Source organism: Camelus dromedarius, unplaced genomic scaffold (assembly GCF_036321535.1).
Source record: "Camelus dromedarius isolate mCamDro1 unplaced genomic scaffold, mCamDro1.pat HAP1_SCAFFOLD_114, whole genome shotgun sequence".
NCBI classification, from domain to species: domain Eukaryota; kingdom Metazoa; phylum Chordata; class Mammalia; order Artiodactyla; family Camelidae; genus Camelus; species Camelus dromedarius.
In genome coordinates, this window is record NW_026989787.1 from 8,276,455 (window position 1) to 8,304,315 (window position 27,861).

At 45.3% G+C, this 27,861-nt stretch overlaps 1 long non-coding RNA gene across 1 annotated transcript; it reads left to right on the top strand.

The window, feature by feature from the left end:
* The first annotated feature begins 427 nt into the window (after positions 1–427).
* Positions 428–26,853, top strand: LOC135320727 (uncharacterized). Its single transcript, XR_010379997.1, has 4 exons — positions 428–680; positions 8,107–8,259; positions 9,008–9,114; positions 26,359–26,853. It is a non-coding gene; the product is annotated as an uncharacterized LOC135320727 (long non-coding RNA).
* The last annotated feature ends 1,008 nt before the right edge of the window (positions 26,854–27,861 follow it).

The window sequence follows — 27,861 nt, forward strand, 5'->3', positions numbered from 1 at the left end:
TGGGCTGTCAGGGGCAACACTGCACTCTCCACTGTAACAAGAAGAAAGCCAAGGGCCACAGAGAGGAGTGCCTTTCCAGTGTCACTGCTCACTTTCCCACCTTTTGGGAGACTGGGAGGCTTTTCTACTACATTCTGGCTCTGAAGCCCCAATACTGTTTGGACATGCCTCCCTCCCTGGAGCAGGGAACCACTAAGTGACCTGTCACTTGTCACCAAGCAGACAGGCTCATTTCAGCTCATTGTGCCACCTGCAGGTTGTACTAGTAGCAGGATCCTCTGGGAGACATCACACTCTCCCAACCTGAAAACAGGTGAACAGCTCACAGGTTTCCTGGAGAGGATGGTCACATGGCCTTGATCTGGCCAATCAGCATTTTCCATCCTCCCTGGCCACTGTGATTGGCTCAGGGCTGGGCACCAGCCCAATCAGGCTCCACAGAGGTCAGGCCTAGTTACTGGAATCCTGGGAGCAGAGAAGTTCTATTTCAGTTGGGAGTTGAGGGGTGATGATGTCAGCCTGTGGCAGTTGGTGACTATCTTGCTCTCATAAAGGCAGAGCCATGTGAAGATGACACCAGTGGCAGAGCCCAGAGGTGGGGAAGGATGACTTCTGCTGATGTCACTGAGCACCAGGTACAGCCCTGCCTGAAGCAATCTCCCTGTGGATGTCTCAGTTAGGTAAGTCATTCTCTCCTGCCCTGTTTGCTTCTTTAAGCCACTTTGGTTTTCTGTCACTGGTTTTAAGAAAAAGTTTGACTATTCCTTCAAGCTGGCTAAATGGAGACCCTGGAACTGCAACAGTGTGGTGACAGGCAACAATGTGGCTAATAGACTCCAGAGGCCTCTGTTCAAACAGGGGATTGTAAATGACAAGGGAGAGTACACATGGCCTCAGTGAACAGATTTGCTAGTGGTAGCTCGCAGTTCCTGGATATTAGAGTGCATGCACTCAGCCAAGTCTCAGCTCTGCTCTCACACCTGCTAACTCATACATCTCCTCTCCCACCTGCCCGGCCTAGGGGGGCTGGACACCCCCGGGCACCTGAAACAGCCCAGGGCTTTGTGTTTTAATTTACACAGGTTGCCCCCACTTCTGAGGGTGAGGGTGACTGGGTTCCAGTTTACAGAGAAAACAGACTAGACGGTCTCACTGGTGAGCTGTGGGGGTGGGATCCCAATCTACCATCTGACCTATGACTTCAGAGTGGACAGCCTCCCCACAGCCAGGATGCTTGCTAAGCCTAGGGGCTCAGGAGTCCTGCTCCCTCCAGCACCCCTCCTGGAGGTGAGAGTGGGGGGTGGCTCTTCCCTATACAACATTCACCCCTGCAGGGGCACACGTGTGACCTCACAGTCTGTCATCCCTTCCTTATGACCTGGACCTCCTTGGCAGGGCATGAGAGGTGCCTTGATGTGTGAGAACTGCAGTTCATGGGTGCATACGTGGGCAGGTGCACCATGACTGAGAGGACAGCACCCCAATTTAAGCCCTCTCCATGCTCAGATGATTACATCCTGGAATTGAGGGGTTCCCAGGGGTCAGGTGGCCAATTCTGGCCTTAGGGGCAAATTCTTATCACACAGGGGGCTAATTTTTAAATTAAATTACACATTTACAATTCAATAGTCAAGCCCCCTTCTCAGCAGCCTTGTAGCCTCTCAGCTTTTACCCCTCGTTGTGACCATGTTCTTAGCTTCAAATTGAGTGCCATTATGGACATGAACATGTCCCTGTCATGTGTCACCTTCAGAGTAAGGGGCCACCCAAAACTCCCATCCCTTCCCCTTGTCGATACCTCCACACAGGGAGTAGGGCCCTTTCGATGCAGTTGTGCAAATGTGTGAGCTAAGGGTTTAGAATGACCAGGCTAGGAGGGGTCTGCCCCACATAGCAGGGCAGGTGGGTTGGCAGGGGGTGATGGTTCACTTGTAAAACTCAGCTGGTGTCAGGCAGCGACAACAGACTGGCAGCCAAGGGCTCAGCTGGTGCAGAGTAAGCGGATTAAATGTGTTCACCCAGACGCCTCGGGGATGGCAGCCCTAGAGTAAGACTACAAGTGAGGAAGGTGGAGGGTCCCCAGTGCCTGGACCTCCACCTTCTAAAAATCAGGACTGAGATGTGGCTTTGAAATCAGAACACTGGGGTTCAAAGCTTCCCCCACCACTTGGTCAATAATTCAAAGCAAATGAGCCTCAGTTTTCTCATGTGTAAAATCGGAACATTGAAGCCTCTCCCTCTGAGGGTGTGGAGGGAAGTAAATGCGGTGACAGCAGAGCACAGGAGATGTCTGGGCTGAGCCTGCACACAGGCAGGCCGTTGTTGCTGCCATGGCCACTGTCTTCCAGGGCAGGGTCTGCACACTCTCCCTGTGAAGGTCCAGACAGTAAACATTCTAGGCTTTGAGGGACCTACAGTCCCTGTCACAACTACCACCCTCTGCTGTTGGAGGACAAAGGCAGCTCCTGCAGTATGTAATCCAGGCTCGCACCCCCGCTTCCTGGGATAAGTATTCCTGAGATACAATTGTCACATAACTTTGTTGGCTTTAGGTGTGCAGCATAATGACTTGTTACATGTGCATATTGTGAAATGATCACTGCATTAAGTTTACTTGACGTCTGTCTTCAGTCTTCACCCATACTCACACACTATTTTCCTTGTGATCAGAAATTTTAAGAGGTACTCTCTTAACAACTATCAAATGCACAGCGCAGTATTGTTAACTACAGTCACCTTGCAGTACATTATGTCCCCAGGACTTGTTTATCTTCTAACTGGAAGTTTGTACATTTTGATTATCTTCCCGAATTTCAATCACCCCCTGACTCACCTCTGGCAACCACCAACCTGATCTCTGTTTCTATGGGTTTCGGTTTATTTTGTAGATTCCACATATAAATGAGATCATAGGTATTTGTCTTTCTCTGTCTTATTTATTTCACTTAGCATAATACCCTGAAGGTCCATCCAAGTTGTCACAAATCGCAGGATTTCATTTTTTTAATGTCTGAATAAGATTCCATTATATATACATATATATGTGTCACGTTTTCTGTATCCATTCATCTGTTGATGGACACTTAGGTTGTTTACATATCTTGGTTATTGTAAATAAAGATACAGTGAACGTGAGGGTGCAGTTGTCTCATTGACATAGTAATTTCATTTCCTTTGGATATATTCCCAGCAGTGGACTTGCTGGATCATACGGAAGTTCTAATTTTAAATTTTGGGGGAGTCTTCTTACTCTTTTCCAGAGTGATGGCACCAATTTACATTCCCACCAACATTGCAGAAGTTTCCCTTTTCTTCACACCACCACCATCACTTGTTATCTCTTGTATTTTGATGACACCCTCCCTGACACGTGGGAGGGGATATCTCATTGTGGTTTTGATTTGCATTTCCCTGATGGTGAGTGATGTTGAGCACCTTTTCATGTACCTGTTAGACATCTGTGTGCCTTCTTTGGAAAAATGTCTATTCAGTTCCTCTGCCCACTTTTTAAATCAGATTGCTTGTTTTTTTGCTGTTGAATTGTAAGAGTTATTTATATGTTTTTGGTGTTAACCCCTTATCAGATACATAGTATGAAAGTACTTTCTCCCCTTCTGTCTGTTACCCTAACCTCTGCTTTCTGGATGACAGGGGTCCAGGCACTTGGGAATCTCTGCTTCTCACATGTTTCCAATGTTGGGTGGGTGAGGGCTGTGTTGTGATAAAACTGTGCACAACCGTGGGTCACTACCCCTTCTTTTAGAAGCTGGGCTCTGAAGAGTGCAGTGTGGGCAGGGATGTTTCCCTGAAGTCATCATTTGGATGGTCATGTGCCCTGGAACTCACATCTTCTAGCCCGGATGTGATGGGGGAATTTGCAAAGGGAGGACCTTGCAGCTAAGAGACTGACCAGGTGTTCTTGTGTCTTGTTGGAAGCACCTGGAAAAAAAGTTGTGTGGAACAGGGACTCCTCCAGGTCACAAGGCTCAGTTCAGGCTTCTGGGATGCAGAGACCTGCTCTGAGCCACTCACTGAGGAGGGAAGGGCCTCAGGCAGGAGGGAGGGGTTGCTGGATTTCACTTGCCCTGTTTGTCAAGTATCAGCTCTGGTGATGTGTGGCACATGGGCTTAGCTTTGGGCATGTAAGAGGAGAGGTTCCTGCGGAAGGGCTGGCTTTTTCCTCTGATTGAGGTCCTACTGTGTGCCAAGCACAGCAGTCCTCTGAGTCAGAGCTGGAAAGCCAGGCACAGAGAGGTCAGGGAGTTTCCAGTTCACACAACATTAGGGGCATCATTAGGGTCTGATGCAGACCTGACGCCCAGCCTACATTCTCTCTCCTTTCCCAGGACCATCATGATCCCACATGTCAGCATCACCCAGAGAGGCCCAGGTATGGGCGCTGGGACCTTTCCTGCCTAACATGCCAAGAGCCTTAAGAGGGAGGACAAGACACTTCCTGAGTCCATGATGCCCAGAGGCTGCTCTCAGCGAGAGGCCCAGCACACACTCTTGGATGAATCCTAGCTCTGTCCTGAGTCACTCTGTCCTCCCTGCCTCAGTCCTTCTGCCCACATGGGGCTGGAAACAGCAGCCACTTCACAAAGGTCTAAGGAAACTCCAGGATCCTGGAAGCAGCGCCTTCACACAGGGAGCACGGTGGGGTCAGCCTCCATTGTCTCCTTAACTTTTCCTCACCTCTTTGCTGGATGAGGAGTCCTAGCGGGGCCCTGGCTTGTCCCAATTCTCACCCCAGATCAGGGTCCAGCAGGGGGTGGTGTCCAGGCTGGACTCTGTCCTCTGCCCCTTCTGGGCACCCTCATTCCTCACACCTTGGCTGCCTGGACACTGTCTTCCAGGGGCCACTCTGTGCCTCCCACACCTACCTAGCATCCACCCACCCTGGGTTACTCCATCGCCCTCTGGCCCTTGGACACACACCTCCGTGTTGAGTGGAAATCAGGTGACGGACATGCTGGGCCTCCTGGACAGTCTGGGGGAGCCCGATATCCCCATCCTGCCCACCGCCCCAAGAGCCCAAGTTGGGGAGAGGGTGTGTCTCCATTCATACTCTGATTTGCTCAGATTCTTAGCACCTACTTTGCTGGGTGGATATGGGGGCAGAGGGATGATGTAAAAGCAGGAGACCTGGACAGCAGAGCATGAGAAGGGGGCTAGCCCAGGCTGGTCTCATAACCCCCTTAGCCTTGGCTTTCTCATCTTTAAAGTGGGACAGACTATTGTGAGGTGAGCAGGATCCTGACCCATAGCCAGGCACTGACCTACACGCCTAAGAGATCACTGACTCCTCATGAAAATCTGTGGGGCAGGGACAGGCGTTATCACCCATTTCTGCAGAAGTAACTGAGGCACAGAGAGAACAGGGGAGGTGACCACCCCAGATTACAGAGCCCAGGCCATCTGTTTCCAGTGTCCAGGCTCATGGTCAGTGCCCACTCTGGGTTTCCTTCCTCCCTTCACCCTCCACTGGGACCCATGGCTGCAGCCTCATCTCAGTGTGATTGTTCATGGGGAGCAAGATGGGGGCTCTGAGGGCCCGTTTCTCTGAGCACTGCTTTCCCAGAAGGCTCAAGGGGTTGACTGTATTCACTACAGGACACCCAGGCCTGGGCCCAGGCCAGCCACACTGCAAGGCCTGAATCAATGATTGTTGAGTGAATACCTGAACCTCTGCATGTACCTGCATGTTGCTCCCATTTCCTCATCTCCACAGCTGGCTACCCGACCAACACCTCGTGTCATCAGGCCTCTGCCAGGGACAGTCAAGGGGACCAGAGCTGCTCATCTGGGGACAGGGAGCCTCAGGGGCCCTGTGTCTGTCCCAAGCATCTCCTGGGCCAATTCACAGGGAAGCCCAGCCAGCTTCCAGGAACAGCAATCAGGTCCCAATCCCAGGGGTGTAGAGTAGGTCTTGAGGGGTGTTTCCTGAGACTGACTTTGTGTATGAAGGGGTCCTGGGGGTCAGGCTGCTTTCAACCTCCATTCCAGGCCCACACCCCTGCTGGCAGCATTGAGCTAGTAATAAAGGACACAGGCCGTGGGGCCAAGGCTATAGCAGGGCTCTGCTCCCTCTCTGTGGCTCAGTGTCCTCATCTGTAACAGAGAACAAGTAACAGGGCCAAGGGAGGGCTCACTGAGACCCTCCTCTGTAGCTTTGGTTAGACACTGCCCTCTCTCTGCTCAGTGCCCTTCTCTGTAATAGAGAACTAGTAACATTTTTCTTAGCCCCTTTTGGCCCCATTTTTCTGAGTCTCTTTCCACATTGGGCCCAGGGCTTTCACAGAGATCACAGACTTGGGAGGTAATCAGAGTGTGGTCTCAGCCCTAGTGGTCCGAACTGAGGCCAGAGGAACTTCAGGAGGGGTGGGAATCCAGAAGTGCTTCATGGAGGAGGTGAGATCTGAGCTGTGTCCCCAAGGATGAGCTGTCATCCAGCTGAGGCCTGGCACTGAGCAGGACCCATGTACATGGTGAATGAGGGTGTGAATGAATGAATGGGCACCCCTCTAACAGAGAGTGAGGGGGGAAGTCCCCCAGGCCAAAGCAGGAAACACAGGGCACCCTGGGGGAGCAGAGGGCGGGGCTGCAGTGTGATGCCTGCCTCACCCTTTATGGGTGTCTTGCCCCCACTTTAGCCTGTGTTCTGGTGGATTGGGAGCCCTTGCCTCTCCTCTGCTACAGTATCCTGCTCTTCATTCCCAGCAACATCCGCCAGTGTCACCTCAGTGTCCCCAAGTGGACCTGGACCTGTCTTGTGGGAGATTGTGAAGAGGGATTTGGTGTGCAGCCCAAGACTGAAGTGGGAGGGAGAGGATAATAGGGACCTCCAGAGGGGATCATGGGCTGGGGGAAATCGGAGGGGTGGGGAAGGCAGAGACTCAGGGCTGAAGGATCCTGCTAGTGGTGGCTCCTTCTCAAGGGGCTTCACAGGGAGGAAGCATTCATGGGGTAAAGGCAGAGCTCAGTTTGGGGCTCGCTGACATGGAACAGCTCATCACAGAGACGTCCAGAGGAGCTGGATATAGGGAACAAAGGTGCCACTGATATCAGGGTCAGAGCCTGAGACCCAGATGAGGTGGGGTGGTGGTGCAGGGGAAGGGGGTGTGGATGTCAAGATGTTCATTCATTGGGGTCCTCAGGGTGGGGACCTTCATGTTCATTTCACAGCCACCTGATGCCTGACAGAGCTAGGCTTAGGGAGGTCACTGAGTAGACACGTGCTGACAACCTAGATTCTCCTGTTTTCACATAAAGTCCCTGGTGTGAAGCCAGGTGGCACTCTTTAGAGTCATACACCCTCAACCCTGGGCTCTCTGTGTGCCTAGAGCCCAGTGGCACCTTACCTCCCACTCCCCACTGCAGGACCCTTTGCACACCTGCATTTCCACAAGCTATAAAACATCTTCTCTTGCTGTGTGTTTACCCTATGAAAACTCATTGCCCCAGGAAGAGAGGCCTCACATCCTGCCCTTATTAAAGTGGTAAAGCCTGTTGTTCAGAGAAGCCCCTGACAGATCTCACAACCAACCAGGTACCTGTGCATGAATTGATCATGCAGCCCCCTCCTCCTTGTGTGAACAGCACCCCCCCAATAACAGACCCCACACACTCAACCTTGGCGCTCGTGTAGGCACCTCTTGCCTGTGTGGCCTGATGTTGCCTATAGCAGTGTCCCTATTAAACTTTCCTAGACCCTTCTCAGACGCTGGTAATTCTTTACCAACCGAAGTAACTAGCCCGCCATTGTGCCCACAACACCTGAAACAGAAATGGCTAAATTATGCAGATTGATGATGCAGTTTAATTTGCTTTAAAGGTGAAATCAAGGTTTACAAATAAAAGCAACATACGTACTCAAGGCAGGACTAAGAACTCACACGGATAACTAAGACCCTCCACGCGCATCCAACTGTGGCCTCAGGGCCTTTGCACTGGCTGCTCTTTCAGCCAGGATCTCTCTCCGCCTGCTTCTTGAACACCTCCAGGAATCTGCTCAAATGTCCTCCCTGACCTTATTTTTCTCCATGGAACATATCACCTCCGGACATTGTGTATATTATACTTAATTTTCTCTGTGTCCCCCACCAGGCTGTCTGCTGCATGAGAATGGACACCTGCCTGCTTCACTACCTGCTGTGCCCGGTATATGGAACCCGCCCAACACACAGTAGGACCTCAGCGAATGTGTGACGGGTGTGTGATCACTGTAGGCCACAGACAAAGGTCTTCCCAGCAGTGATGGTAAGAGTCATTCATTCTCTACTTACTGAGCCCTACTGTGCACTGGATACTGACCTGGGTGGGAGGCATGCAGTGGATGAGACACAGTGAGCACACACAGCATGTTAGGAGAGACACGTGCTCTGGAGAGCACACAGGGCTGGGGGAGTGCAGGAGTGGAGGAGAAGAGGGCCAGGTGGAGACAGTGGTGGCAGAAGAGACAGAGAGGTGGGGCCCAGGTCGTGCAGGGCTTGATGGCTCCTGTGAGGGCTTTTCCTCAGGGCAGCGGAACCATGGCTGGGCGTGGAGCAGGGGCCCGGTTCCTGAATGCTAAGCAGGAGATGGAGCAGGTGTCTGCTTTGGAGATGTGCGTGGAGGAGGCTGTCCCTGTAGACTGTGCAGGCAAGGAAGGCTCCTCTGAGGGGGTGACATCTGAGCTGAGCCCTTGTATGGACCATGTTTCCACCTTCTGTAGACTGGATGCTTTCGTCTGCCCTGCAGGCCTATGCAGGACACACCCTGTTCTCAGTCACCTGGGCTTGGCCTCCTGCCTCCATTATGGGCCTTCCCACCCCAGAATGAGTCCTTCTAGATCTAACGCACTACCCCTTCACTGGACTTGGACTCACACTGAGCCACTGTCCACCTGCCCAACTCACCCAGAGTCAAGTCCAGACACTTGGGGGAGCCCCTCCACCCCAGAGCCCATGAACTTACTCAAATGGCCAGTCCTCAGCCTGCTCACATGCCTCACCCTCCCCTCCTGCAGAAACCCTGTGACAGATCCTGTCCACAGCACCCTGCTCCTCCGATCCTGACCCCAGGCTTTCCCATGGGGTGTGACCCCGCATGGGTGCAGTCCCCTCCTCCAGTCTGGTGAGTAGAAACTACCTTTTCTTTTTTCTTTTGTTAATATATTTATTTTTTAATTTTTATTTTATTGAGTTATAGTCAGTTTGCATTGTTGTGTCAATTTCCAGCATAGAGCATAATTTTGTCAATTGTGTTTAATCTTTCAAGAAACCATCTCTTGGCTTGATTTTTTCAAATGTTTCTAATATCTCTATTTTATTTATTTCCTCCCTGATCTTTATTATTTCCTTCCTTCTGCTTACTTTTGTTATTTTTTGCTCTTCTTTTTCTAATTCTTTTAGGTGGTAAGTTTGATTGTTTATTGCAGTTTTTCCTCTTTTTTGAGGTAGACCTGATTCTCTCGCTATAAACTTCCCTCTAAGCACTGCCTTTTCTGGATCCCATAGGTTCTGTGTGGTTGTGTTTTCATCATCTTTTGTCTCACTGTGTTTTTTTATTTCTTCTTTGATTTCATCATCCACCCATTTTTTTTTAAGTTGTATGTTGTTTAATCTCCATGCTGTCATTTATTTCTCATTTATTTTTCTGTAGTTAATTTCTACTTTTATGGTATTGTGTTCAGAAAAAGTTGCTTCAAATATTTTCTATCTTCTTCAAATTGTTAATGCTTCTTTTGTGCCAAAGTATATGATCTATCCTAGAAAATGTGGTACGTGCGCTTGGGAAGAATGTATAATCTATTTTAGGGAAATATAATGTTCTGAAAATATTAACCAAGACAAATTGTTCTATTTTATCATTTAATTTCTATGTTGTCTTATTAATTTTATGTAAGGAAGATCTGTCCAGTGATGTTAATGGATAGTTAAAGTCTTCTACCATGACTGTATTCCGATCAAATTTTCCCTTTTTATCTGTTATGTATTTAGGTGCTCCTATGTTGGGTTCATATATGTTAATGAGTGTAATATCTTCATCTATGACTCCTTTAATCATTATAAAATGTCCTTCTTAATCTTTCTTTATAATCTTTGTTTTAAAGTCTGTTTTATTTGAAATCACTGTTGATATTCCTGCTTTCTTGTCATTTCCATTTTTGTGGAATATCTTTTTCAATCCTCTCACTTTCAATCTATGTGTGTCCTTCTCCCTAACGTGGGTCTCTTGTATACAGTGTATTGTAGATACTTGCTTTATTATCCACTCTGCACTCTATATCCTTTGATTAAAGCATTTAGTCCATTGACATTTATAATAATTATTGATAGATATGTGTTTATTATATTTTGAACTTTGTTTTGCAGTTGATTTTGTATTTCCTCTTTGTTCCTTTCATTTTCTTTTTGTGGTTTGATAATTTTCCTTTTTATTATCTTGGTGTCTTCTTAGTTTTGTGACTCTATTGTAACTTTTTGGCTTGTGGTTACCCTACTTTGTACATATATTAACCCATTACTGTATCTGTTTGTTTTAAACAGATAGTAATATAAGCTCAAACTCATCCTACCAAGAACAAAAGAGAGAGAGAGAGAGAGAGAGAGAGAAACCTGTATATTTTCTTGTTCGCCTCCCCCACCCTTAATGATTTAGATGTCCTCTTTTATGATTTCATGTTTATTCTGTTGTAATTCATTGTAGCAATCACCTTTCCAATCATGGTTTTCTCCTTTTTGTAGCATCCTGCTTCTTTTCTGTTTAGAGTAGGTCTTTCAATATTTCCTTTAGCATAGGTTTAGTGTTGCTAAATTCTTTTAGTTTTTGCTTGTCTGTGAAGTTCTTTATCTCTCCTTCTATTCTAAAGGATAGCCTTGCTGGATAAAGTATCGTAGGCTGCATCATTTTTTCATTCAGGACTTTGAATATTCCTTGCCCCTCCCTTCTGGCCTGTACTGTTTGTGTAGAGAAATCAGCTGAAAATCTTATGGGGGTTCCCTTGTATCTCATTCTTTGTTTTTCTCTTGCTGCCTTTAGAATCATTTCCTATTCTCAACCCTGGTCATCCTAATTGTAATATGTCTTGGTGTGGGTCTGTTTGGGACCTCCTTGTTTGGGACGCTCTGTGCTTCCTGTACTTGGATATCTGATTCCTTCTTTAGGTTTGGAAGTTTTCAGTCATGATTTCTTCAAATACCTTTTCAATCCCCTTTGTTCTTTCTTCTCCTTCTGGGACCCCCATTATGAGTAGGTTGGCATGCTTTATGTTATTCCATAGGTCCCTTATATTGCTTTCATTGGTTTTTATTTGTTTTCTCTCAGCTGTTCTGTTGTCCTGTCTTCTAAGTCACATATTCATTCCTCTCAATTATCTAGCCTACATTTTACAGCCTTTAGCTCAACTCTCATCTCAGCAAATGAGTTTTCCAATTTTCACTGGCTCCTCTTTAGAGTTTCAATTTCGTTTTTTGACATATTCTCTGTCTCTATAGACAATCTCTTTTAGTTTCTTCAGTACTTTGATCACTCCTTTCTTGAAATCATCTAGTAGACTATCAATGTCTATTTCATTGATTGTTCTTTCAGGGGATTTATCTTGTTCTTTTAATTGAGAGAGGTGGCTCTGCTTCTTCATCTTGCTTATATCTCTCTGGCACTATGGCTTATGGAGTATCAGTTATCTACTGTCGTCCTTTAGGAGTTTATTTATTTATATAAAGTGGATGCAGAAATAAAACTAAGCACAAAGAAATTAGTTTTAAAAGCAGTATAATCAATAACAGAAGAACATATTGAAACAAGATAACAATTGAGTTGGGATGAATTTTTAAAACATTAAAGGAAGAAAAATATTTGAGAACAGAGTATCATCATAACAGAAGAACAAAACAAAGATAAAAATGAAATTGGACAAATTGAAAGATAATAATATTAGTATTTTAAAAGAAAATTTTAAAAGGGATTAAAAATAGAAATATAAAAATTATTTAAGAATTAACATTTAAAAAGTAAAAGAAAATATAACAGAAAAAGAAGAGAGGATGTTCCCGTGGAGATTGTGTGCCCTTAATAATTTTATCAAGAGGTCTTTCTTAAATAAGTGTGGTTGCCAAGTCTTACTTCTGTGCCTTTTGTCTGTTATCCCTTTGGTTACGGATGTGGCTGTTAACCTGTTAACCAGAGCCTACCCTGGCTATTGAATGGGGACTCCTATTTGTTTTGTGGTTGTCACAGCTCCTGCCTCTGCCTTGTTTCATGAACTCAGCTCATTGGTTCCAGAGACCCTCTGGTCACACCCTTGGTCTGTGCTGCTCCCAGTGCCTGTAGGTAGACATGTCACATCTCCTCCCAATGCTGCATCTTGGTGCTGCTCTCCTGCATGATAGGTGGGCAGGGTGTGCCCCTTCCCAATGCGGTGTCCAGGTGCAGCAGTCCTGCACAGTAGTTGGGTTGGTTGCTCCCCTGTTCAGTGCTACTCCCCACTCCACATCTGTTCCACACTCTGTAGGTGGGCTTGAGGCAAATGGCCACACCAGCCCTAGTCCCTGCTCTTTGCCAGAACTCTGCTCCTTGTTCATTTGTCTTAGAGGTGCGAGTTCATAGACGCACCAGGACAGAACCTTCCTATATGTCTGGGGATGTAAACAAGTCTCAGTCCCACCTATGAGGCTGCAGAACTGCCAGGTACATATTCAGGTTTCAACCCTGCCTCTGCCTGGGTGGGTATGATGGCTGTGGCTGAGCCTCATCTCTCTTCTTCTGAGAAATCACCAGTTATGTTGCTGTGGGTCAGCAGAGACAAAGGACAATACTCCCCTTCCCTCAGGCAAGCCAGCAATGTTGCTTTGCTTTATTTTTTTCTTATTTTATGGGGGGCCCAGGCTGTTCTGATCTGTATACAATCCAAGCAGTTGTCCACAGCACACTGTAGTCCCCCAGGGTTACCTCTGTACAGTCAACCAGAGTCTGCCTGGATCCAGCAGCCTGTCCCTTCCCATCCCTGATTCACTTCTAGGTTTGGGGGTTGTTGACACACTTTGTGCCCATATAACTTAATTCTGTCAGTCAAGGGCGGTTCTGTACACATCTGAGCCTCAGAGGTTCCCTGTCCATCCTGCTGACCTCTCCATTGGAAAGGGGGATACCCAGTCAACCAGCACTATCCCTCCTTTGCTGCTCCCTCTTCAAAGGACCACCCCCAAGCCATTTTGCATTTTCTTCCTTCTTTTTTCCATTTCTCCTACCAGATTGGTGGCACATTTTGTCTTTTGAAGATGGCAATGTTTTATCAAAGTTCAGCAGATGTTCTGAGTGGATGGGTGTGTCTGTGAATGTCAGTCTTGGTGTATTTATTAGAGAGGATAAGATACAAGTATCCTTCTACTCAACTATCTTGGCCTTTCTCCAAGAATATGCACTCTTAATAATTTTGTCATAAGGTTGTTTTTAATTATGGGTGGTTGCCAAGTCTTCCTTCCATGCCTTTTGCCTGTTATCCCCTTTGTTGGTGGTGTAGCTGGTGTTCTGGTGGCCTGAGTCTGCCCTGGCTATTGAGCAGGAGCTCCTTTTTTTCCTGTGGTTGTCACACTCCTGCCCATATCCTGCTGTGAAAACTCCATTTGCTGGTTCCAGAGGCCCTCCAGTCGTGCTCCTGTTCTGTGTCCCAGCATCAGTTTGTGGGTGGTCTGCACCCCCACCAGATGCCTGGTCCCAGCACCACACTTGTGCAAGGTAGTTGGCAGGTAGCTCCCCTGCCGCATTAGGTCCATGCTTCATAGGTGGACTCAGAGAAAACAGCTGCACTAGCCGTCACCCCTGCTCTGTTCCAGAACACTGCTTCTTGTCCATTTGTCTTAGAAAAGCCAATTCAGAGAGGCATCGGTGTGTAATGGTCCCCTCTGCTTGGGACTGTAAACAAATCTCAGTCCCACCTATGAGGTTGTGGAGCCCCTAGGTAGGGATTCGGCTTTTGACCCCTCCTTCACCTGGGAACCATGAACCAGAAAATATGGTGGCTATGGCTGAGCCTTGACTCTCTTCTCCCAAGAAGTCTCCAATAATGGCACTGTGGGTCTGTGGACACAAAGGCTACGGATCCCCTTCCCCCCAGGGCACACCAGCAGTGTTGCTTTGCCTTTTTTTTTTTTTTGGATTTTATGGGGGACCCAGGCTGTTCTAATCTTTATACTCTCCCAGCCATGGAACACAGAACATTGTAGTCCCCCAAGGTTTCCTCTGTACAGTCAGCCCGAATCCTCTGCTCTACTCAGACAGCCTGTCCCATCCCACCTCTGCTGGTTCACGTCTAGGGCTGGGGATCATTGGGACTCTTTGTGCCCAATTAACTTAGTTCTGTCAGTCAAAGACTATTCTGTACAGATACGAGCCGCAGATGTTCCCTCTCCATCTTGCTGAAATCGCCATTGGAGTTGGGTAGACCCAGTGTATTAATGCTATTACTCCTTTGCAGCTCCCTCCTCATTGGAATGGTCCTGAACTATGTTCCTTTTTCTTCTTTTCTCCTACCAGATTTTATCTTTTGAAGAAGGCGATATTCTGTCAAAGTTCAGCAGGTGTTCTGGGTGGTGGGTGTGTCTGTGGATGTCACTCTTGGTGAATTTGTGGGAGAGGGTGAGCTCTGAGCATCTTTTTTACTCCACCATATTTCCTCCTCTTTCACTTTTTCTTTTGATTGGAACACTTAGTCCATTGACATTTATAGTAGTTATTTTATAGATGTGGTTTTATTGCCATTTTGAAATTTGTTTTCCAGTTGATTTGGTATTTCTTATTTGTTTCTTTCTTTTAATTTTTTTTTCATTTTTGTCATATGATAAATTTCTTTTCTATAAGCTTGGTTTCTTTTTGGGTTTTATGACTCTTTATATACTTCTGATTTGTGGTTATCTTGTCTTTCAAGTCTGGTAACCCCTTACTTCATCTGTTTGGTTTTAGTTGATAGTCATGTAGGCTCAAGTGCATTCTAAAAAGAAAGAAGACAAAAAGAAAGAAGAAAAAAAAAAAAAGAAACGGAACAAAATCTATATTCTCTTGCTCTCCTCTTTCACCTTTTATGATTTTGCTATTCTCTCTTTCTTTCTTGCTTTCTTTATTGACTTACTGACTTATTTATATCTTCATGTTTTCCCTTGCAATTCACTGTATTTATTGCATTTCCAATTATGGTTTCCTAATTTCTATAGCTTCCTGTTTATGTTTTATTTAGATTAGAACTTTCAATTTTTTTTTTTAGCATACATTTAGTACTGCTGACTTGTTTTAGTTTTGCTTGTCTGTGAAATTCTTTCTCTCTCTTTCTGTTCTAAAGGAGAGTCTTTCTAGATAGAATATCCTAGTTTGCAGCCTTTTCTCATTCAGGACTTTGAAAATATCTTGCCACTCCCTTCTGGCCAGAAGTTTTTATGTAGAGAAATCTGCTGAATGCTTATGGGGCTCCCTTGTAACTAACATTTTGTTTTTCTCTCACTGCCTTTAGAATATTTTCTTTATCTTTAACTTTAACCATTTCAATTATAATATGTCTTGGTGTAGGTCTGTTTGGTTTCTTCTTGTTTGGGACCCTCTGTGCCTCCTGTACTTGGATAATTCTTTCCTTCTTAAGGTTTGGAAAGTTTTCAGTCATGATTTCTTTAACTATATTTTCAATCCCCTTTTCTCTTTCTTCTCCTTCTGGGACCCACTATTATGCATAGGCTGGCGCACTTTATATTATCTTGCTTTAATTGGTTTTTATTGGCTTTTATATCTGCTGTATTGGGTTATTTCTTTTATCTTGTCTCCTAAGTCATTTATTCATTCCTCTGCATTATCTAGTCTGTTTTTGATTGCCTGTAGTTGAATTTTCTATTTTTAACTAGCTCTTCTTTATAGTTTAAATTTTCTTTTCAAAGTTTTCTGTCTCTATTGATAGTCTCTTTTAGTTCTTTCAGTGTGTTGATCATTCCCTTTTTGAAGTCTAGTAGACTATCAGTCTATTTTACTGTTTGTTCTTTCAGGGGATTTCTCTTGTTCTTTTAATTGAAAGTGGTTCCTCGGCTTCTTTATTTACTTATATTTCTCTGGCTCTATGTATTTCTTCTAGACCCGTTTCTGAGCTGTGGTGTGTAGTAGGCAGGGTGGGAGCACTTCAGTTTTGAAGAAAAATAAGCAGGAGATTTCCACTGGGGAGTTCCCTCTGTGGTGTTTTCTGTCACTTGTTATGCAGACTTACAAAGTACTATTTGTTGATGTTGGCTTTATCCCTGCTTTAGCTATGGGAATGTCAGCCACCTACTCTGGTGCCCCTCAGGTTCTGAGCCCCAGGAAACATCAGTGCAGATCCAGCAGTGTCAGTCCCTTGGACCTGCCTTAGCAAGTGTGTAGTCACACACATGAATTTGTGGTCCACTACAGGTTCAGCTCAAACCCCAATCCCGCATCCACATATGGAACCATACACCACCCCGTTGTAAATACCCTCACTGGCCACCCTTCTTGAGTCAGAACTCCACTCACTGCCTGTAAGTCCCAGAGGTGTGGATCCACAAAGTGACCAGAGGGAGCAAATCCACCCTCTCTGCCTGGGGCTGTAAACAAATCTCAGTCCCGCCTGTGAGATGTTGCAATGGCACAGGATATGGATTCAACATTCAGCTCTGCCTTTGTGCAGCAGTGTTGGCTATGACCAAGCCCCATTTCTCTTCTCATGAGAACACACCAACAATGGAGCCAAGTGGAGAAAGTGACTTTGGCCCAGCCATGCATCATTCCTCCCCCATTATACCAACATTGGTGCTTTTTTATGAGAGTTTCAGTCTGTTCTGTTCCACACACACACACACACACAGCCAGAGCTCACACTGCCCTCTAGTTTCCAGATGCTGCCTCTCTGCAGTGTGACCCAGCCCTCTCCCTGGGCTCTTCACTGACTCCAGTAGCCAGTCCTGGCTCATCCCTGCTAGTTCATGTCTAGGGCTGGTCATCACAGGGTCCCTCTGTGTCAGTATTCCCCAGTTCTGCCTGCCATGCAGTTGCCACTGTCTCCTCCAAACCTTGGAAGCTCTGCTTCTTTCCTAGCTGATCTCCCAGCTAGAGAGGTTGTGTCGAAGTGTGAGGGTGCCTTTCTTCCTATGCTACTTTTTCCCTGCAGGATCAGTACTGCACTGAATTTGTCTTTTTTCTTTTTATTCCTTACCATATTTTGTGAGAATCTTCCTGTATTTCAAAATGAGAGACACTGTGCCAGAGTTCAGGAGGTTTCTGTGCAATTCAATGTTTTTGTAGATGTAATTCTTTGTGTATTTGTGGGAGAGGTCAAGCTGTGAGTCTGTCTACTCTGTCACTTTGGCTCCTTCAAATTTTAAAATAGGGCTAGGTCTTTCTTAATTACTCTCAACAAGCTGTTGTAGTTTCCAGCGTACATGTCTTGTAATTTTTCCTTGCCTCTATTGGATGCTGATTCAGAACATACACAACCTTCTAGAGAAACCTGTCCCACCCTGCCATTTGCTGCCAACTAGCTGGCCTGTGTCTGAGTCACCAAAAGGTTTTGTTCTTTATCTGATTCTTCATTCTTTAGAATTTATCATTTTACTCTCATAAATGCTGATTGTACTTGTAACAAATACTTTAAAATAAAAATAATAAACTTTATGCTGTGGATTCAATATGAATGAATCTCAAGTAACATATGCTTTAAATACCTTAGAATTAGTAAAGCAATATAGATACATTATGAACACTTGAAATGTTGCCTAAAGGAAAAGTGCAGAGATTTGCAAATCCCACCCCCAGAAGTGACCGTCATGAATGGCTTGGTGAACATCTCTCAGTCTCTATCTCTCTTATTCTCTCTGCCTCTGTCTCTCACACACCACAAGATTCATTTAAGTCTATGATGATTTGACACATATGTAGTCATAGATGGCATCTGGGATGTAGATGATGGATTAACAAGCATCCAAGCTGAGGGCTTCCTTGACATCAGGTAAAGACCTAGCACTCATTTTTCCAGCTGCACAACAATCATTCCTCCATGTGAACCAGAACTGATGAATCCCACCCCCTCTCCATGAACATTAGTGTTGCTTCCAATCTCCTACTAGTTAAACCAGAACTGTGATGAACATCCTTGAAAAGACATCTTTGAAAAATTGTGCAAGAATTTTAGTATGATCAACACTAAGCATCAGCACTACTCGGAAAGGGGTGAACTTGTGGAACTGTAATTCACCCTGCATACTGTTCTCCCAGAGAGGAGTGTCTGCTCACTCTTCCCTCCAGGGGATCTACTGTGGCCTCTGCCTCCTTATGTTGTCACTAGAGCTGGTTGTCACCAGGCTAAAGTCCTGCCAGTGTGATGGTGACCAATGCTGTCTCCAAAGTGTGTACATCTGTGTGCATCCTCACTTGAGAGGTCAAGCACCTCTAATATACACTGGCCACCTGCATTTCCTCTTGTTGGAATTGCATGTGTTTGTTCTGTTTCTGTTTAGAACACAGTGTTTCAAGAAGTTTTTGGACCACAGTGATGTGAAACATTTCTCTGACTTTAGGTTATGAAAAATGATTATTCCAGGTTGTGGTTTGACTTTCATGGCTTTTGAATATTATTATTTTTTATTTTGTAGGTTATGTTTTGCCACAGGAAGAGCTAAGCATCTCCCTTCTGGCTCTGGTTTCACACATAGAATAGCAGTGCCTATCTTGAGATTATGCACATAGTTACTAAAATTTTTCATTTTGTACATCTCATGTTTAATCCACCTGGGTTTCCCTTTCAAATAACCAAAATGCTACTTCAAGTAAAAAAAAAAAAAAAACACCAGTCCCTTGTTAAAATATGAGAGCAGACACAAACAGCCACCTTTTGTATGATTTCATTGATAGGGAACATCCAGGGTAGGGAAAGACACACAGAGAGAAAGAGGATTAGGGCTTGTCAGGGGCTAGGGGAGGGAGAAAAGAGAATGTGTGGTTTGGATACAGGGTTTTATTATGAGGAAAGAAACAGTCTGAAACTAGACAGTGATGATGGTTACACAGCATTGTGAATGCACTTAATACTCCTGAATTGCACAATTTAAAATGGAAAAACATCTAAATTTTATTATTGTAAACTTAAAACATAAAAATAGATGATACTCTAAATGACATGAAAGAAAACAAGGAAATTACAGAAAAAAACAAACAAAAATGATTCCAGGAGAAGGGAAGTAAAGTTCGAGTCTGGGAGTGGGTTGATTCTGAGAATTAGATGACAGTGTTGGTGTTTGCAGAGGCATCTCAGCCCGTAGGGGTGGTGATGCCTGAATTGGCTCTGGGTCTCATAGAAGTGTGTGTGTAGGTGCAGGAGGAGCTACAAGATCAGGCTCAGGGTCTCCCTGCAGGACTGGTAATGTAACCTGGCTCTAGGTCTCCTGTAGGGCTAGTCTTACAGTCTCCCTGCAGAGCTGGTGGGATGTGACACGGTTCTGTGTTTTTTGCAGGTGCAGGTTCGGGTTCCCCTGCAGAGTTGGTAGAATGGGACCCAGTCCTGTGTCTCCTGCAGGATCCAGCTCAGGATCTCATGCAAGACCAGGCTCAGGGTCTCCTTGTAAGGCTTGTGGAATGGGACCGCATCCTTTTTCTCCTGCAGCAGCAGATTCATGGTGTCCCTGCAAGGTTTTGCAATTTCACCCTACTCTGTATCACCTGCAGGAGCAGGCTCAAACTGTCCCTGCTGGGTTATTGGAATATGACCCATCTCTGATTCTCTTGCAGAAGCAGGCTCAGGGTCCCTCTACAGGGCTAGTCAATTTTGTTCCAGTCCTAGGTCCCTTGCAGGTGCAGGATTGGGGTCTTCTTTCAGGGCTGGTGAAATGTGACTCAGCTGTTGGTCTCCTGCAGAAACAGGCAGAGTTTCTCCCTGCAAGCCTTGTGGAATGAGACCCAGTGCTGGGTCTCCTACAGGAGCATGCTCGGGGTCTCTAGGCAGGGCTAGTGGAATTGGACCTGGCTAATGGTCTCCCTGCAGTGCTGTTGGAATTGGTCCAATTCTTGGGTGTCTTGAAGGTGCAGGCTCTAAGTCTCCCTGCATTGCTGGTGAAATGTGAGCCAGTTGTGGTTCTCCTGAAGGAACAGTCTCAGGGTTTCCCTGCAGGGCTGGTGGATGGGACATAGTCCTGTGTCTCCTGGAGGAGCAGGCTCTGGGTCATTCTAGAGCTGTTGCAATATGACCAATCTCAGGTTCTCCTGTAGGAGTAGGCTCGGGGCCTTCCTGCAGGGCTAGTGGAATTGGACACGGCTCATGGTCTCCGTGCAGTGCCATTGGAATTGGTCCAAATCTTGGATCATTTGAAGGTGTAGGTTCTAAGTTTCCCTGCATTGCTCATGGAATGTGACCTGGCTCTGGGTCTTCTGCAGGAGCAGGCTGATAAATTACCTGTAGGGCTGGTGGAATGTGACATGGCTCTTAGTCTCCTGCCAGAGCTGATTCAGGGTCTTTCCACAGGGCTGGTAGAATTGGTCCAAGGCCTGGGTCTCCTGCATGTGAAGGCTCAGGTATCCCTGCAGGGCTTGTGGAATGTGACTGGGTTTCTGTTTCCTGCAGGGGCAGGTTCAGAGTCTCCTTGCAGTGTTGCTGGAATGGCACATGGCTCTGAATTTCCTGTAACAGCAGTCTTATGTTCTTCCTACAGGGCTAGTGGAATATGACTCAGACCTTGGTCACTTGCAGGAGCAGGCTAGTTTTCTCCCTGCTGGGATGGTGGAATCAGACCCTGTCCTGGGTCTTCTGCAGAAGCAGGCTCCAGGTCTTCCTGCAGGGCTGTTGGAACATGACCCCATCACTTGTTCTGCTTCAGGAATAGGCACATGGTCTCCTTGCAAGGATAGTGTAATTGGACCCAGCTCAGGGGTCACTACAGGGCTGATGGAATGTGACCTGGCTCTGTGGTTCCTGCAAGTGTAGGTTCTGTGTCTCCCTTCAGGGTTGGTTTAATGGGACCCATTCCTGGATCTCCTGTAGAAGTAGGCTCAGAGTCTCCCTGCAGGGCTGGTGTAATGGGACCCATCTCTGGGTCACCTGCCAGAACAGATTTGGACTCTACCTTCAGGCTGGAGGAATTGGGCCTGTTCTTGAATTTCCTGCAGGAACAGGCCTTGGGTCTTCCTGGAAGAATACTGTAATATGACCCATCTCTGGTTCTCTTGCAGGAGAGGCTCATGGTCTCCCTAGAAGGTTAGCAGAATTTGTCCCATTCCTTGTTCCAAGGCTCAGGGTATCCCTGCAAGTTTGGTGGAATGGGACCTAGTCCTGTGTCTCCTGCAGCAGCAGGTTCTGTTCTCTTTGCAGGGCTGGTGGAATGTGACTCCACTCTGTAGTATTTTTTGCAGATGCAGGCTTAGGGACCCCACCAGAACTGATGGCTCTTAGTCTCCTATGGGAGCAGGTGAGGGATTCCCTGCAGAGCTGGTGGAATTCGTCCCAGTCCTCGGTCTCTTGCAATTGCAGACTCAGTGTCTCCCTGCAGGGTTTGTGGAATATGACTTGGCTGTGGGTATCCTGCAGGAGCAAGCTCAGTTTTTCCTTGCAGGGTTGGTGGAATGAGATCTAGTTCTGGCTCTCCTACAAGAGGAAGCTGGGATTCTCCCTGGAAAGGCTGATGGAATTGGACTGGGATGTCTGTCTCCTGCAGGAGCAAGCCTAGGGATTACCTGCAGAGCTGGTAGAATGTCACACAACTCTTGTTCTTCTGCAGGAGCTGGCTCATGTTCTCTGTGAAGGGCTTGGTCTCCCCCAGGAGCAGGTTTGTAGTCTCACTACAGGGCTGGTGTTTTATGACCCACTCTGTTTTCTGCAGATGCAGTCTCAGTGTTTGCAGGTTTGGTGGAATGGGACGAAGTCCTGGGTTTCCTGGAGTAGCAGGCTTACAGTCTCCCTTCTGGGATATTGGAATGTGACCCAGTCATGTGTTTCCTGCTGAAGTGGCCTCAGGATATCCCTGCAGGGCTGTTGGAATTGTACCTCGCTCTGTATCACCTGCAGGATCAGGTTTGTGCTCTCCCAGCAAGGCTGGTGGATTTGGACCTATTCCTGGGTCTCCTGCAGGAGCAGGTTTTCAGTCTTCCTGCAGGGCTTCTGGAATATGACATATCTCTAATTTTCCTGCAGGATCAGGCTTGTGGGTCACCCAGCAAGGCTAGTGGAATTGGACCCACTTCAAGGTCTTAGTGCAGGGTTGATGGAATGGGACCCAGTCCTGGGTCTCCTGCAGGAATTGGCTTAGAGTCTCCCTGCAGGACTGGTGAAATTGGACCCATTCCTGAGTCTCCTGCAGGAGGAGGCCCTGCATCTTCCTGGAGGGATGGTGGAATATGACAGAGATCTGGTTCTCCTGCAGGAATAGGCTCAAGGTCTCCCTACAATTCTTGTGGAATTGGACACATTCCTGGATCCATTGCAAGTGATGGCTTGGGGTTCTTCCTACACAGCTGGTGGAATGTGATTTGGTTCTGAGTCTCCTGCAGGAGTAGGCTCAGGGCCTCCTTGAAAGATTGGTGAAATGGGACACAGTGCTGTGTCTCCTGCAGTAGCAGGCTCAGGTTCTCCCTACAGTGTTGGTAAAATTGGACCTGGCTCCAATTCAACTGCAGTAGCAGACTGAAGGTATACCTGCATGGCTGGTTTAGTGTGAAGGAACAGCAAGTCTTAATACATTGGCCCACTCCTGGGAAAAGTATAAACAGGGCTTGGTGCATGGTCTCTTGTATTGTCTGAAAAAGCCCCTTGAGATGTGTTGATTCTGATGACCTCTTCCAAGAACTTGAACACTTATAGAATCTCTGCCAACTCATCTTGTTTAGACTGAAGGAATCTGCCTTTCATCAGTTCTTGGAATAGAGATCAACACAAAATGAAAGAGGGAAGAAAAAATTACCAATCTATCTATTAAGAAATCAGCTGAAGACATTAGAAAGTTCTCTTGCAATGCACTTGTTTCTATTTTGGTGCATTTAGAATCATTTCTTTATTATCAACTTTGGCCATTTAAATTAGAATATATATTGTTGTAGGCCTACTAGGGTTCATTATGCTTGGACCCTCTGTGCTTCCTGTGTTAAGATAGCTGGTTCTATCTTTGGTTTAAGAAAATTTCAGTCTGATTTCTTCAAATATCTCTTCAAACCATTTGTCTTTCTTCTTTTCCATGTGGGATCCCTATGAGTCATAGACTGGTATGTTTTCTCTTATTCCAGGTTTCAGTTGCATTGCTTGTATTGGTTTTCACTTGCTTTTCTATGTCGTGTTCTGACTGAGTGATTGCGGTTATCCTGCTTTCGAAGTCACTTATTTGTTCCTCTGCATTATCTAGTCCGATTTGGACTGTCTTTAGCTTAGCTATTCTCACCGTTGAGTTTTCTGATTATATTTGGCTCATCTAAAGTGTTTCTCTTTCCATTTATACTAGCCTGCATTTGTATTCATTGACTCAAGATTTCCTTCAGTGTTTTTATGTCCTCCCTTTTCAAGTCATGTTCTAGTAAATTTTGGTGGTCTAATACATTGGATGTTCTTTCAGGAGACTCCTGTCTTTTGAAAATTTGGAATGGTTCTTTTAATTTTATTATATCTCTCTATCGCTATGGGTTAAGGATTATCAGTTATCTATTATAGACTTGAACAGCTTTTGTAAGTGAAATCATTTCTGTGCACATTTAGTATTAATGCTGTGAGGATTGTTTTTGGTATGTAATGATGCCATGCATTCCTTCTGTGTCTGTTGCCTGTTATATCTATGATTGCTAGTGTGGTTTTTGTTGTGGTGAATCAACCTATTCTAGTAAAGTTAGCAGAGTGTCATTTTGCTTAAATGCTTATCATAGCTCTGACAGTGCTGGGACTAGTAATTTTTGCTGGAATAGAGGCTTCCAAATGGTTTCTGGGCTGCCGGCTGGATATGTGGATAGGGAATTGTTCCAATACACTCTCATGAAAGTGCATTCATCCTTACTATTGCCACGGAAAAGTCAAAATTTTATAATGGGTTCCCTCAGGTTCTCTGCAAACAAAAACAAAAGTGGAAACAAATCTAATGACGTCACACATTAGAACCTGTTGAAGCGTGCAGTGCCACAGTTGGGTCCTTAGTGTAGTACTGGGTCAGCACCACAACTATTGTTGCATTAGCATGTGGTAGTCAAGTCTTATGGAAAGGCTTCAAATTCACATATTGTTCAGCAGATCTCTGCTCCAAGAACTCTTGCAATAAGGCATTGGAACTCAAAGGCAAGCATGGGGCATTTCAAAAACCTCTGCTTTGGACAATAAGAAATTTCAATCCTGCCTATGAAAGTTGCAGATCCTTGGGCTATAGAATCTGATTTCAACAATAAATTGCCCTGGATTCTAGAAACTAGATGAAGATGGCTCTGAATGAGACCCATTTCTCCTTTATGGAGAAAATGAGCAATTATACCGTGGATGTGGAAAGACTGTGACTAAGGCCCTGGGTTACTAAGCTAATCCACAACACATATGCCAGCAGATTTAATATTAAGAGAGGAACCAGGCAGATCTGTTCTCTAGATAGTACCAACCACAGCCCAAAACAATCTCCAAACCCCTGGGAATAAATTTGTGACATCAGCCACAGCCCTAACACACAGATTCCACAGGCACTCCTAGCTCAAAATTAACAGGTGGAGTATTGGTCTGGGAATGAATTGCAGAGAAATTTTGTGATTATTGCTTTCAGATATGTCAACCAAACGTCCACTATGCACTCTTTTAACCCTCAGCACATTTTCTTCCATCTCAAATGACCTGTCCACTTTAGAGTGTGCATTCCAGTAAAACACAGTTTCCCCTTTACTGCTCCCTCACCAAAGGTCAGGTCCTGCACTGATTTCCATTCTCTAATTTGCCTTCTACTCTTTCCAGGTTATGTGAGAATTCTTTCTGACTTTTGAAGTAAGAGATGTTTGGGCATTATTCAGGGTTCCTGAGCCAAGGGCTGGGAGAGTGTATGTTTATTTTGCTGTATACATGGGAGAGAGTGAGCAAAGTTTGCACTGGTACTCTGCCAGTTTGGCATGGATAAATTAACACAATTTAGTCATAACTCACAGACACTTGATTCTTGTTTAGCTATTTTTCTGTCTATCAATTGTGGGAGGATGTGTCCGAAAACTCCAGGTCTGACAATGTGTTCATACCTCATTGCAGACTTTCAAATAATAAACAGAATTAAATTACATATATGGGAAATGTATCAAAATAAATACAGTTTTAGAAACATACTATATCTAACTATAAGACAGAGTTGCCAAATTTAGGTACCAGCTTGAAATATCCAAATAAGAAAAATGCACAGAAAATATAAATTAGCAGCCAAAAGTCATGAAGGAGGCAGGTCAACAGTTTTCTCTTGGTGCCTCCAGCACTAACAGAAACAATGAAATAATTCTTAGAACCATTAACAACCACAACCCTAGGTTTCCATTGTGCATGTGGTGCCCTTTCCTAATAATGACACATACTGGTCAATGTTGGCGATTCAAGGGGAAAAATTATTATTTAGGAAACCACAAAGAAACCCAAACAATGTATTTTTACATAGGCTTGGTTTCAATAGCACTTAGAGATATTATAGATATGAGAACACTGCCGCAGCTTTGCTAGGCTATTGACAATCATGTGCTCTTCTATCAAAGATGAGAATGTTTAATCGACTAATTATGTTGAGAAAAGCAATTTAACCCAAAAAATACAGCAATCACATTATATCCTGCTCCTGGGACTTGACAAAAGGGAAAAGACGGTCCACAAAAGAAGTGTCACTACATATCTATCCCAACAATTACACTTCATTTCAATAACTGAATTATAATAGTTACAAATACTGTTTTGAAAAAATGAGGATAAATAAATATCCAAATTCAGGCAAAAAATTCACTCACTTACAAAACTCCCTTCACACCAAAGTAGATATAAGCCCAGCATTTGCTGAATCTAGGGGAAGATCATCATTTCAAGGTGTGAGCGTAGAATTCAATACCAATCTATTTTAGTCGAGAGTAGTTGACAATGGAGGAGTTCACTGTTGTGCACAGAATGTGAAGGAAGAGGAACTCTGATACAAGGAGGGGCTTGCTCAGCTCCTACTGGCTTCATTGCAACTCAAGTGCTGATTCTTTGAAATGGATACATGAGGGGAGGGGAGGGAAGAGCAAGTGCTTGGTACCAAGGGCCAACCCTGGGAAAAGGCTTACCTGTGCTTCGTGCTTGGTCGTCTGAGTGGTTTACAAATGCCCCTTGGGACGTGTGGATTCTCACGACCTCTTCCAAGAACATGAGCGCTTTTATCATCTCTGCCATCTCTTCTCTTTTAGACGTCAGTAATCTTGGACCCGTTCTTGGAGCAGAGAATTGAGTACCTTCCTAAAGTGCACGTTGACACTCCATATGTTTCTGCCAGTATCAGCGAGGTTCAATATGTCTCATGAATGTCTTTTGAGCCTGGTATTCTCTAGAGATGCCTCCATGCCAGTATTCTCCATTGTAGCAGAACAACTCTCATCAATCTGTTCGCATCTCACCTCAATTCGTGCAGCCAGCTTTTCTGCCAACTTCCTTCATGTCTCCTATAAAGTCAAATTCTAAAGGACAGGGCAAGTCTGAAAGTACCTCGGAGCCTCACCTGTAAGCTGATGACAGGCAGATCTTCCACTATCTGCCCTTTCAGATTCTGGAAACTGACCCGTGAACTCAGGCCATTGCGCAGCACGAGTATCTCGAACTTACACAGATTCCAGAAAAAGAGACTTAAGCCAAGCTCCATAGAGGGCGGTACCGCCTCCATGACACTGATCCACACACAGAATTCTGCCCAGTTACATTGGATCCACCAGCCACAACAATCCTGGTGGAACACACCAAGATTCCACCTGGAATCCAACCGGTAACTGTCATCCCCAATGGTTGCTGCATCTTGTCAGTGTTGGGGGAGGGGCTGCATCAGACGAGAGGTTCCAAAGGTAAATGTGATTCTCTCCATTAGCGTCCCATGATCAGTTTTTTCTTCCCTCTATCCTTTTGTATAGATCTGTATACACAGTACAAACGGAGGGAATTCTGTCCATGTTAAGTTTATGGATTCACACCTATTTAAACTTTCTAACAGTTCACAGTACACAGAGACCCACTATAAGAATCTTTTGTTTCTGTAATATCCATTCACCCACAATGCATATCCGTCTGTTGCTTTTCTGCTGAAATACACACTCTCTCAGAACATGGATCCATTTGTTTCATGGGGGCTGAAATTCCTAGAAGTGAAACCAATCCCAATGTGCACTTTCCTGTCTGTCTCTTTTGCTCTTAGTACAGTTTTGCAGAGCTACTTGTCTTTGTTATAGGTGTATGCCATTTATTCTCTAAGTAGGGTTGAATATGCCATTCATTGATCCTGTTGGAAGACTTGTAATCCTATATCACGGACTATGACTCCATCTTATTCAAATTCGGCATTTGGGTTAGGTCACGATATGCTCTTTTGAATCAATATTTATGAATATTAATGCACGCGTCTGTGTTCTGAATACATGTGTGTTGATTACATGCAAGCCTCGATACTGGGTCAATGCAGGCTGAATTATCCTTGACATCACTTTGAGTAATTTATTTTGAATTATCATGTTTCCTTTGGATAGATGTCAGCCAACCATACACTTTTTGTGTTTATTTGTTTGATTGTTTGCTTGTTGTTTGTTTTGCAAACACATTACGCCATGAATCTCTCCGTTTGCTTCAGAGTTATGTAAGCTGATTTACTTAGTATAGTGCTGAAAATCACCTATGATTTCCTGCTCCCCACTTCCAACTTCAGGATTTTG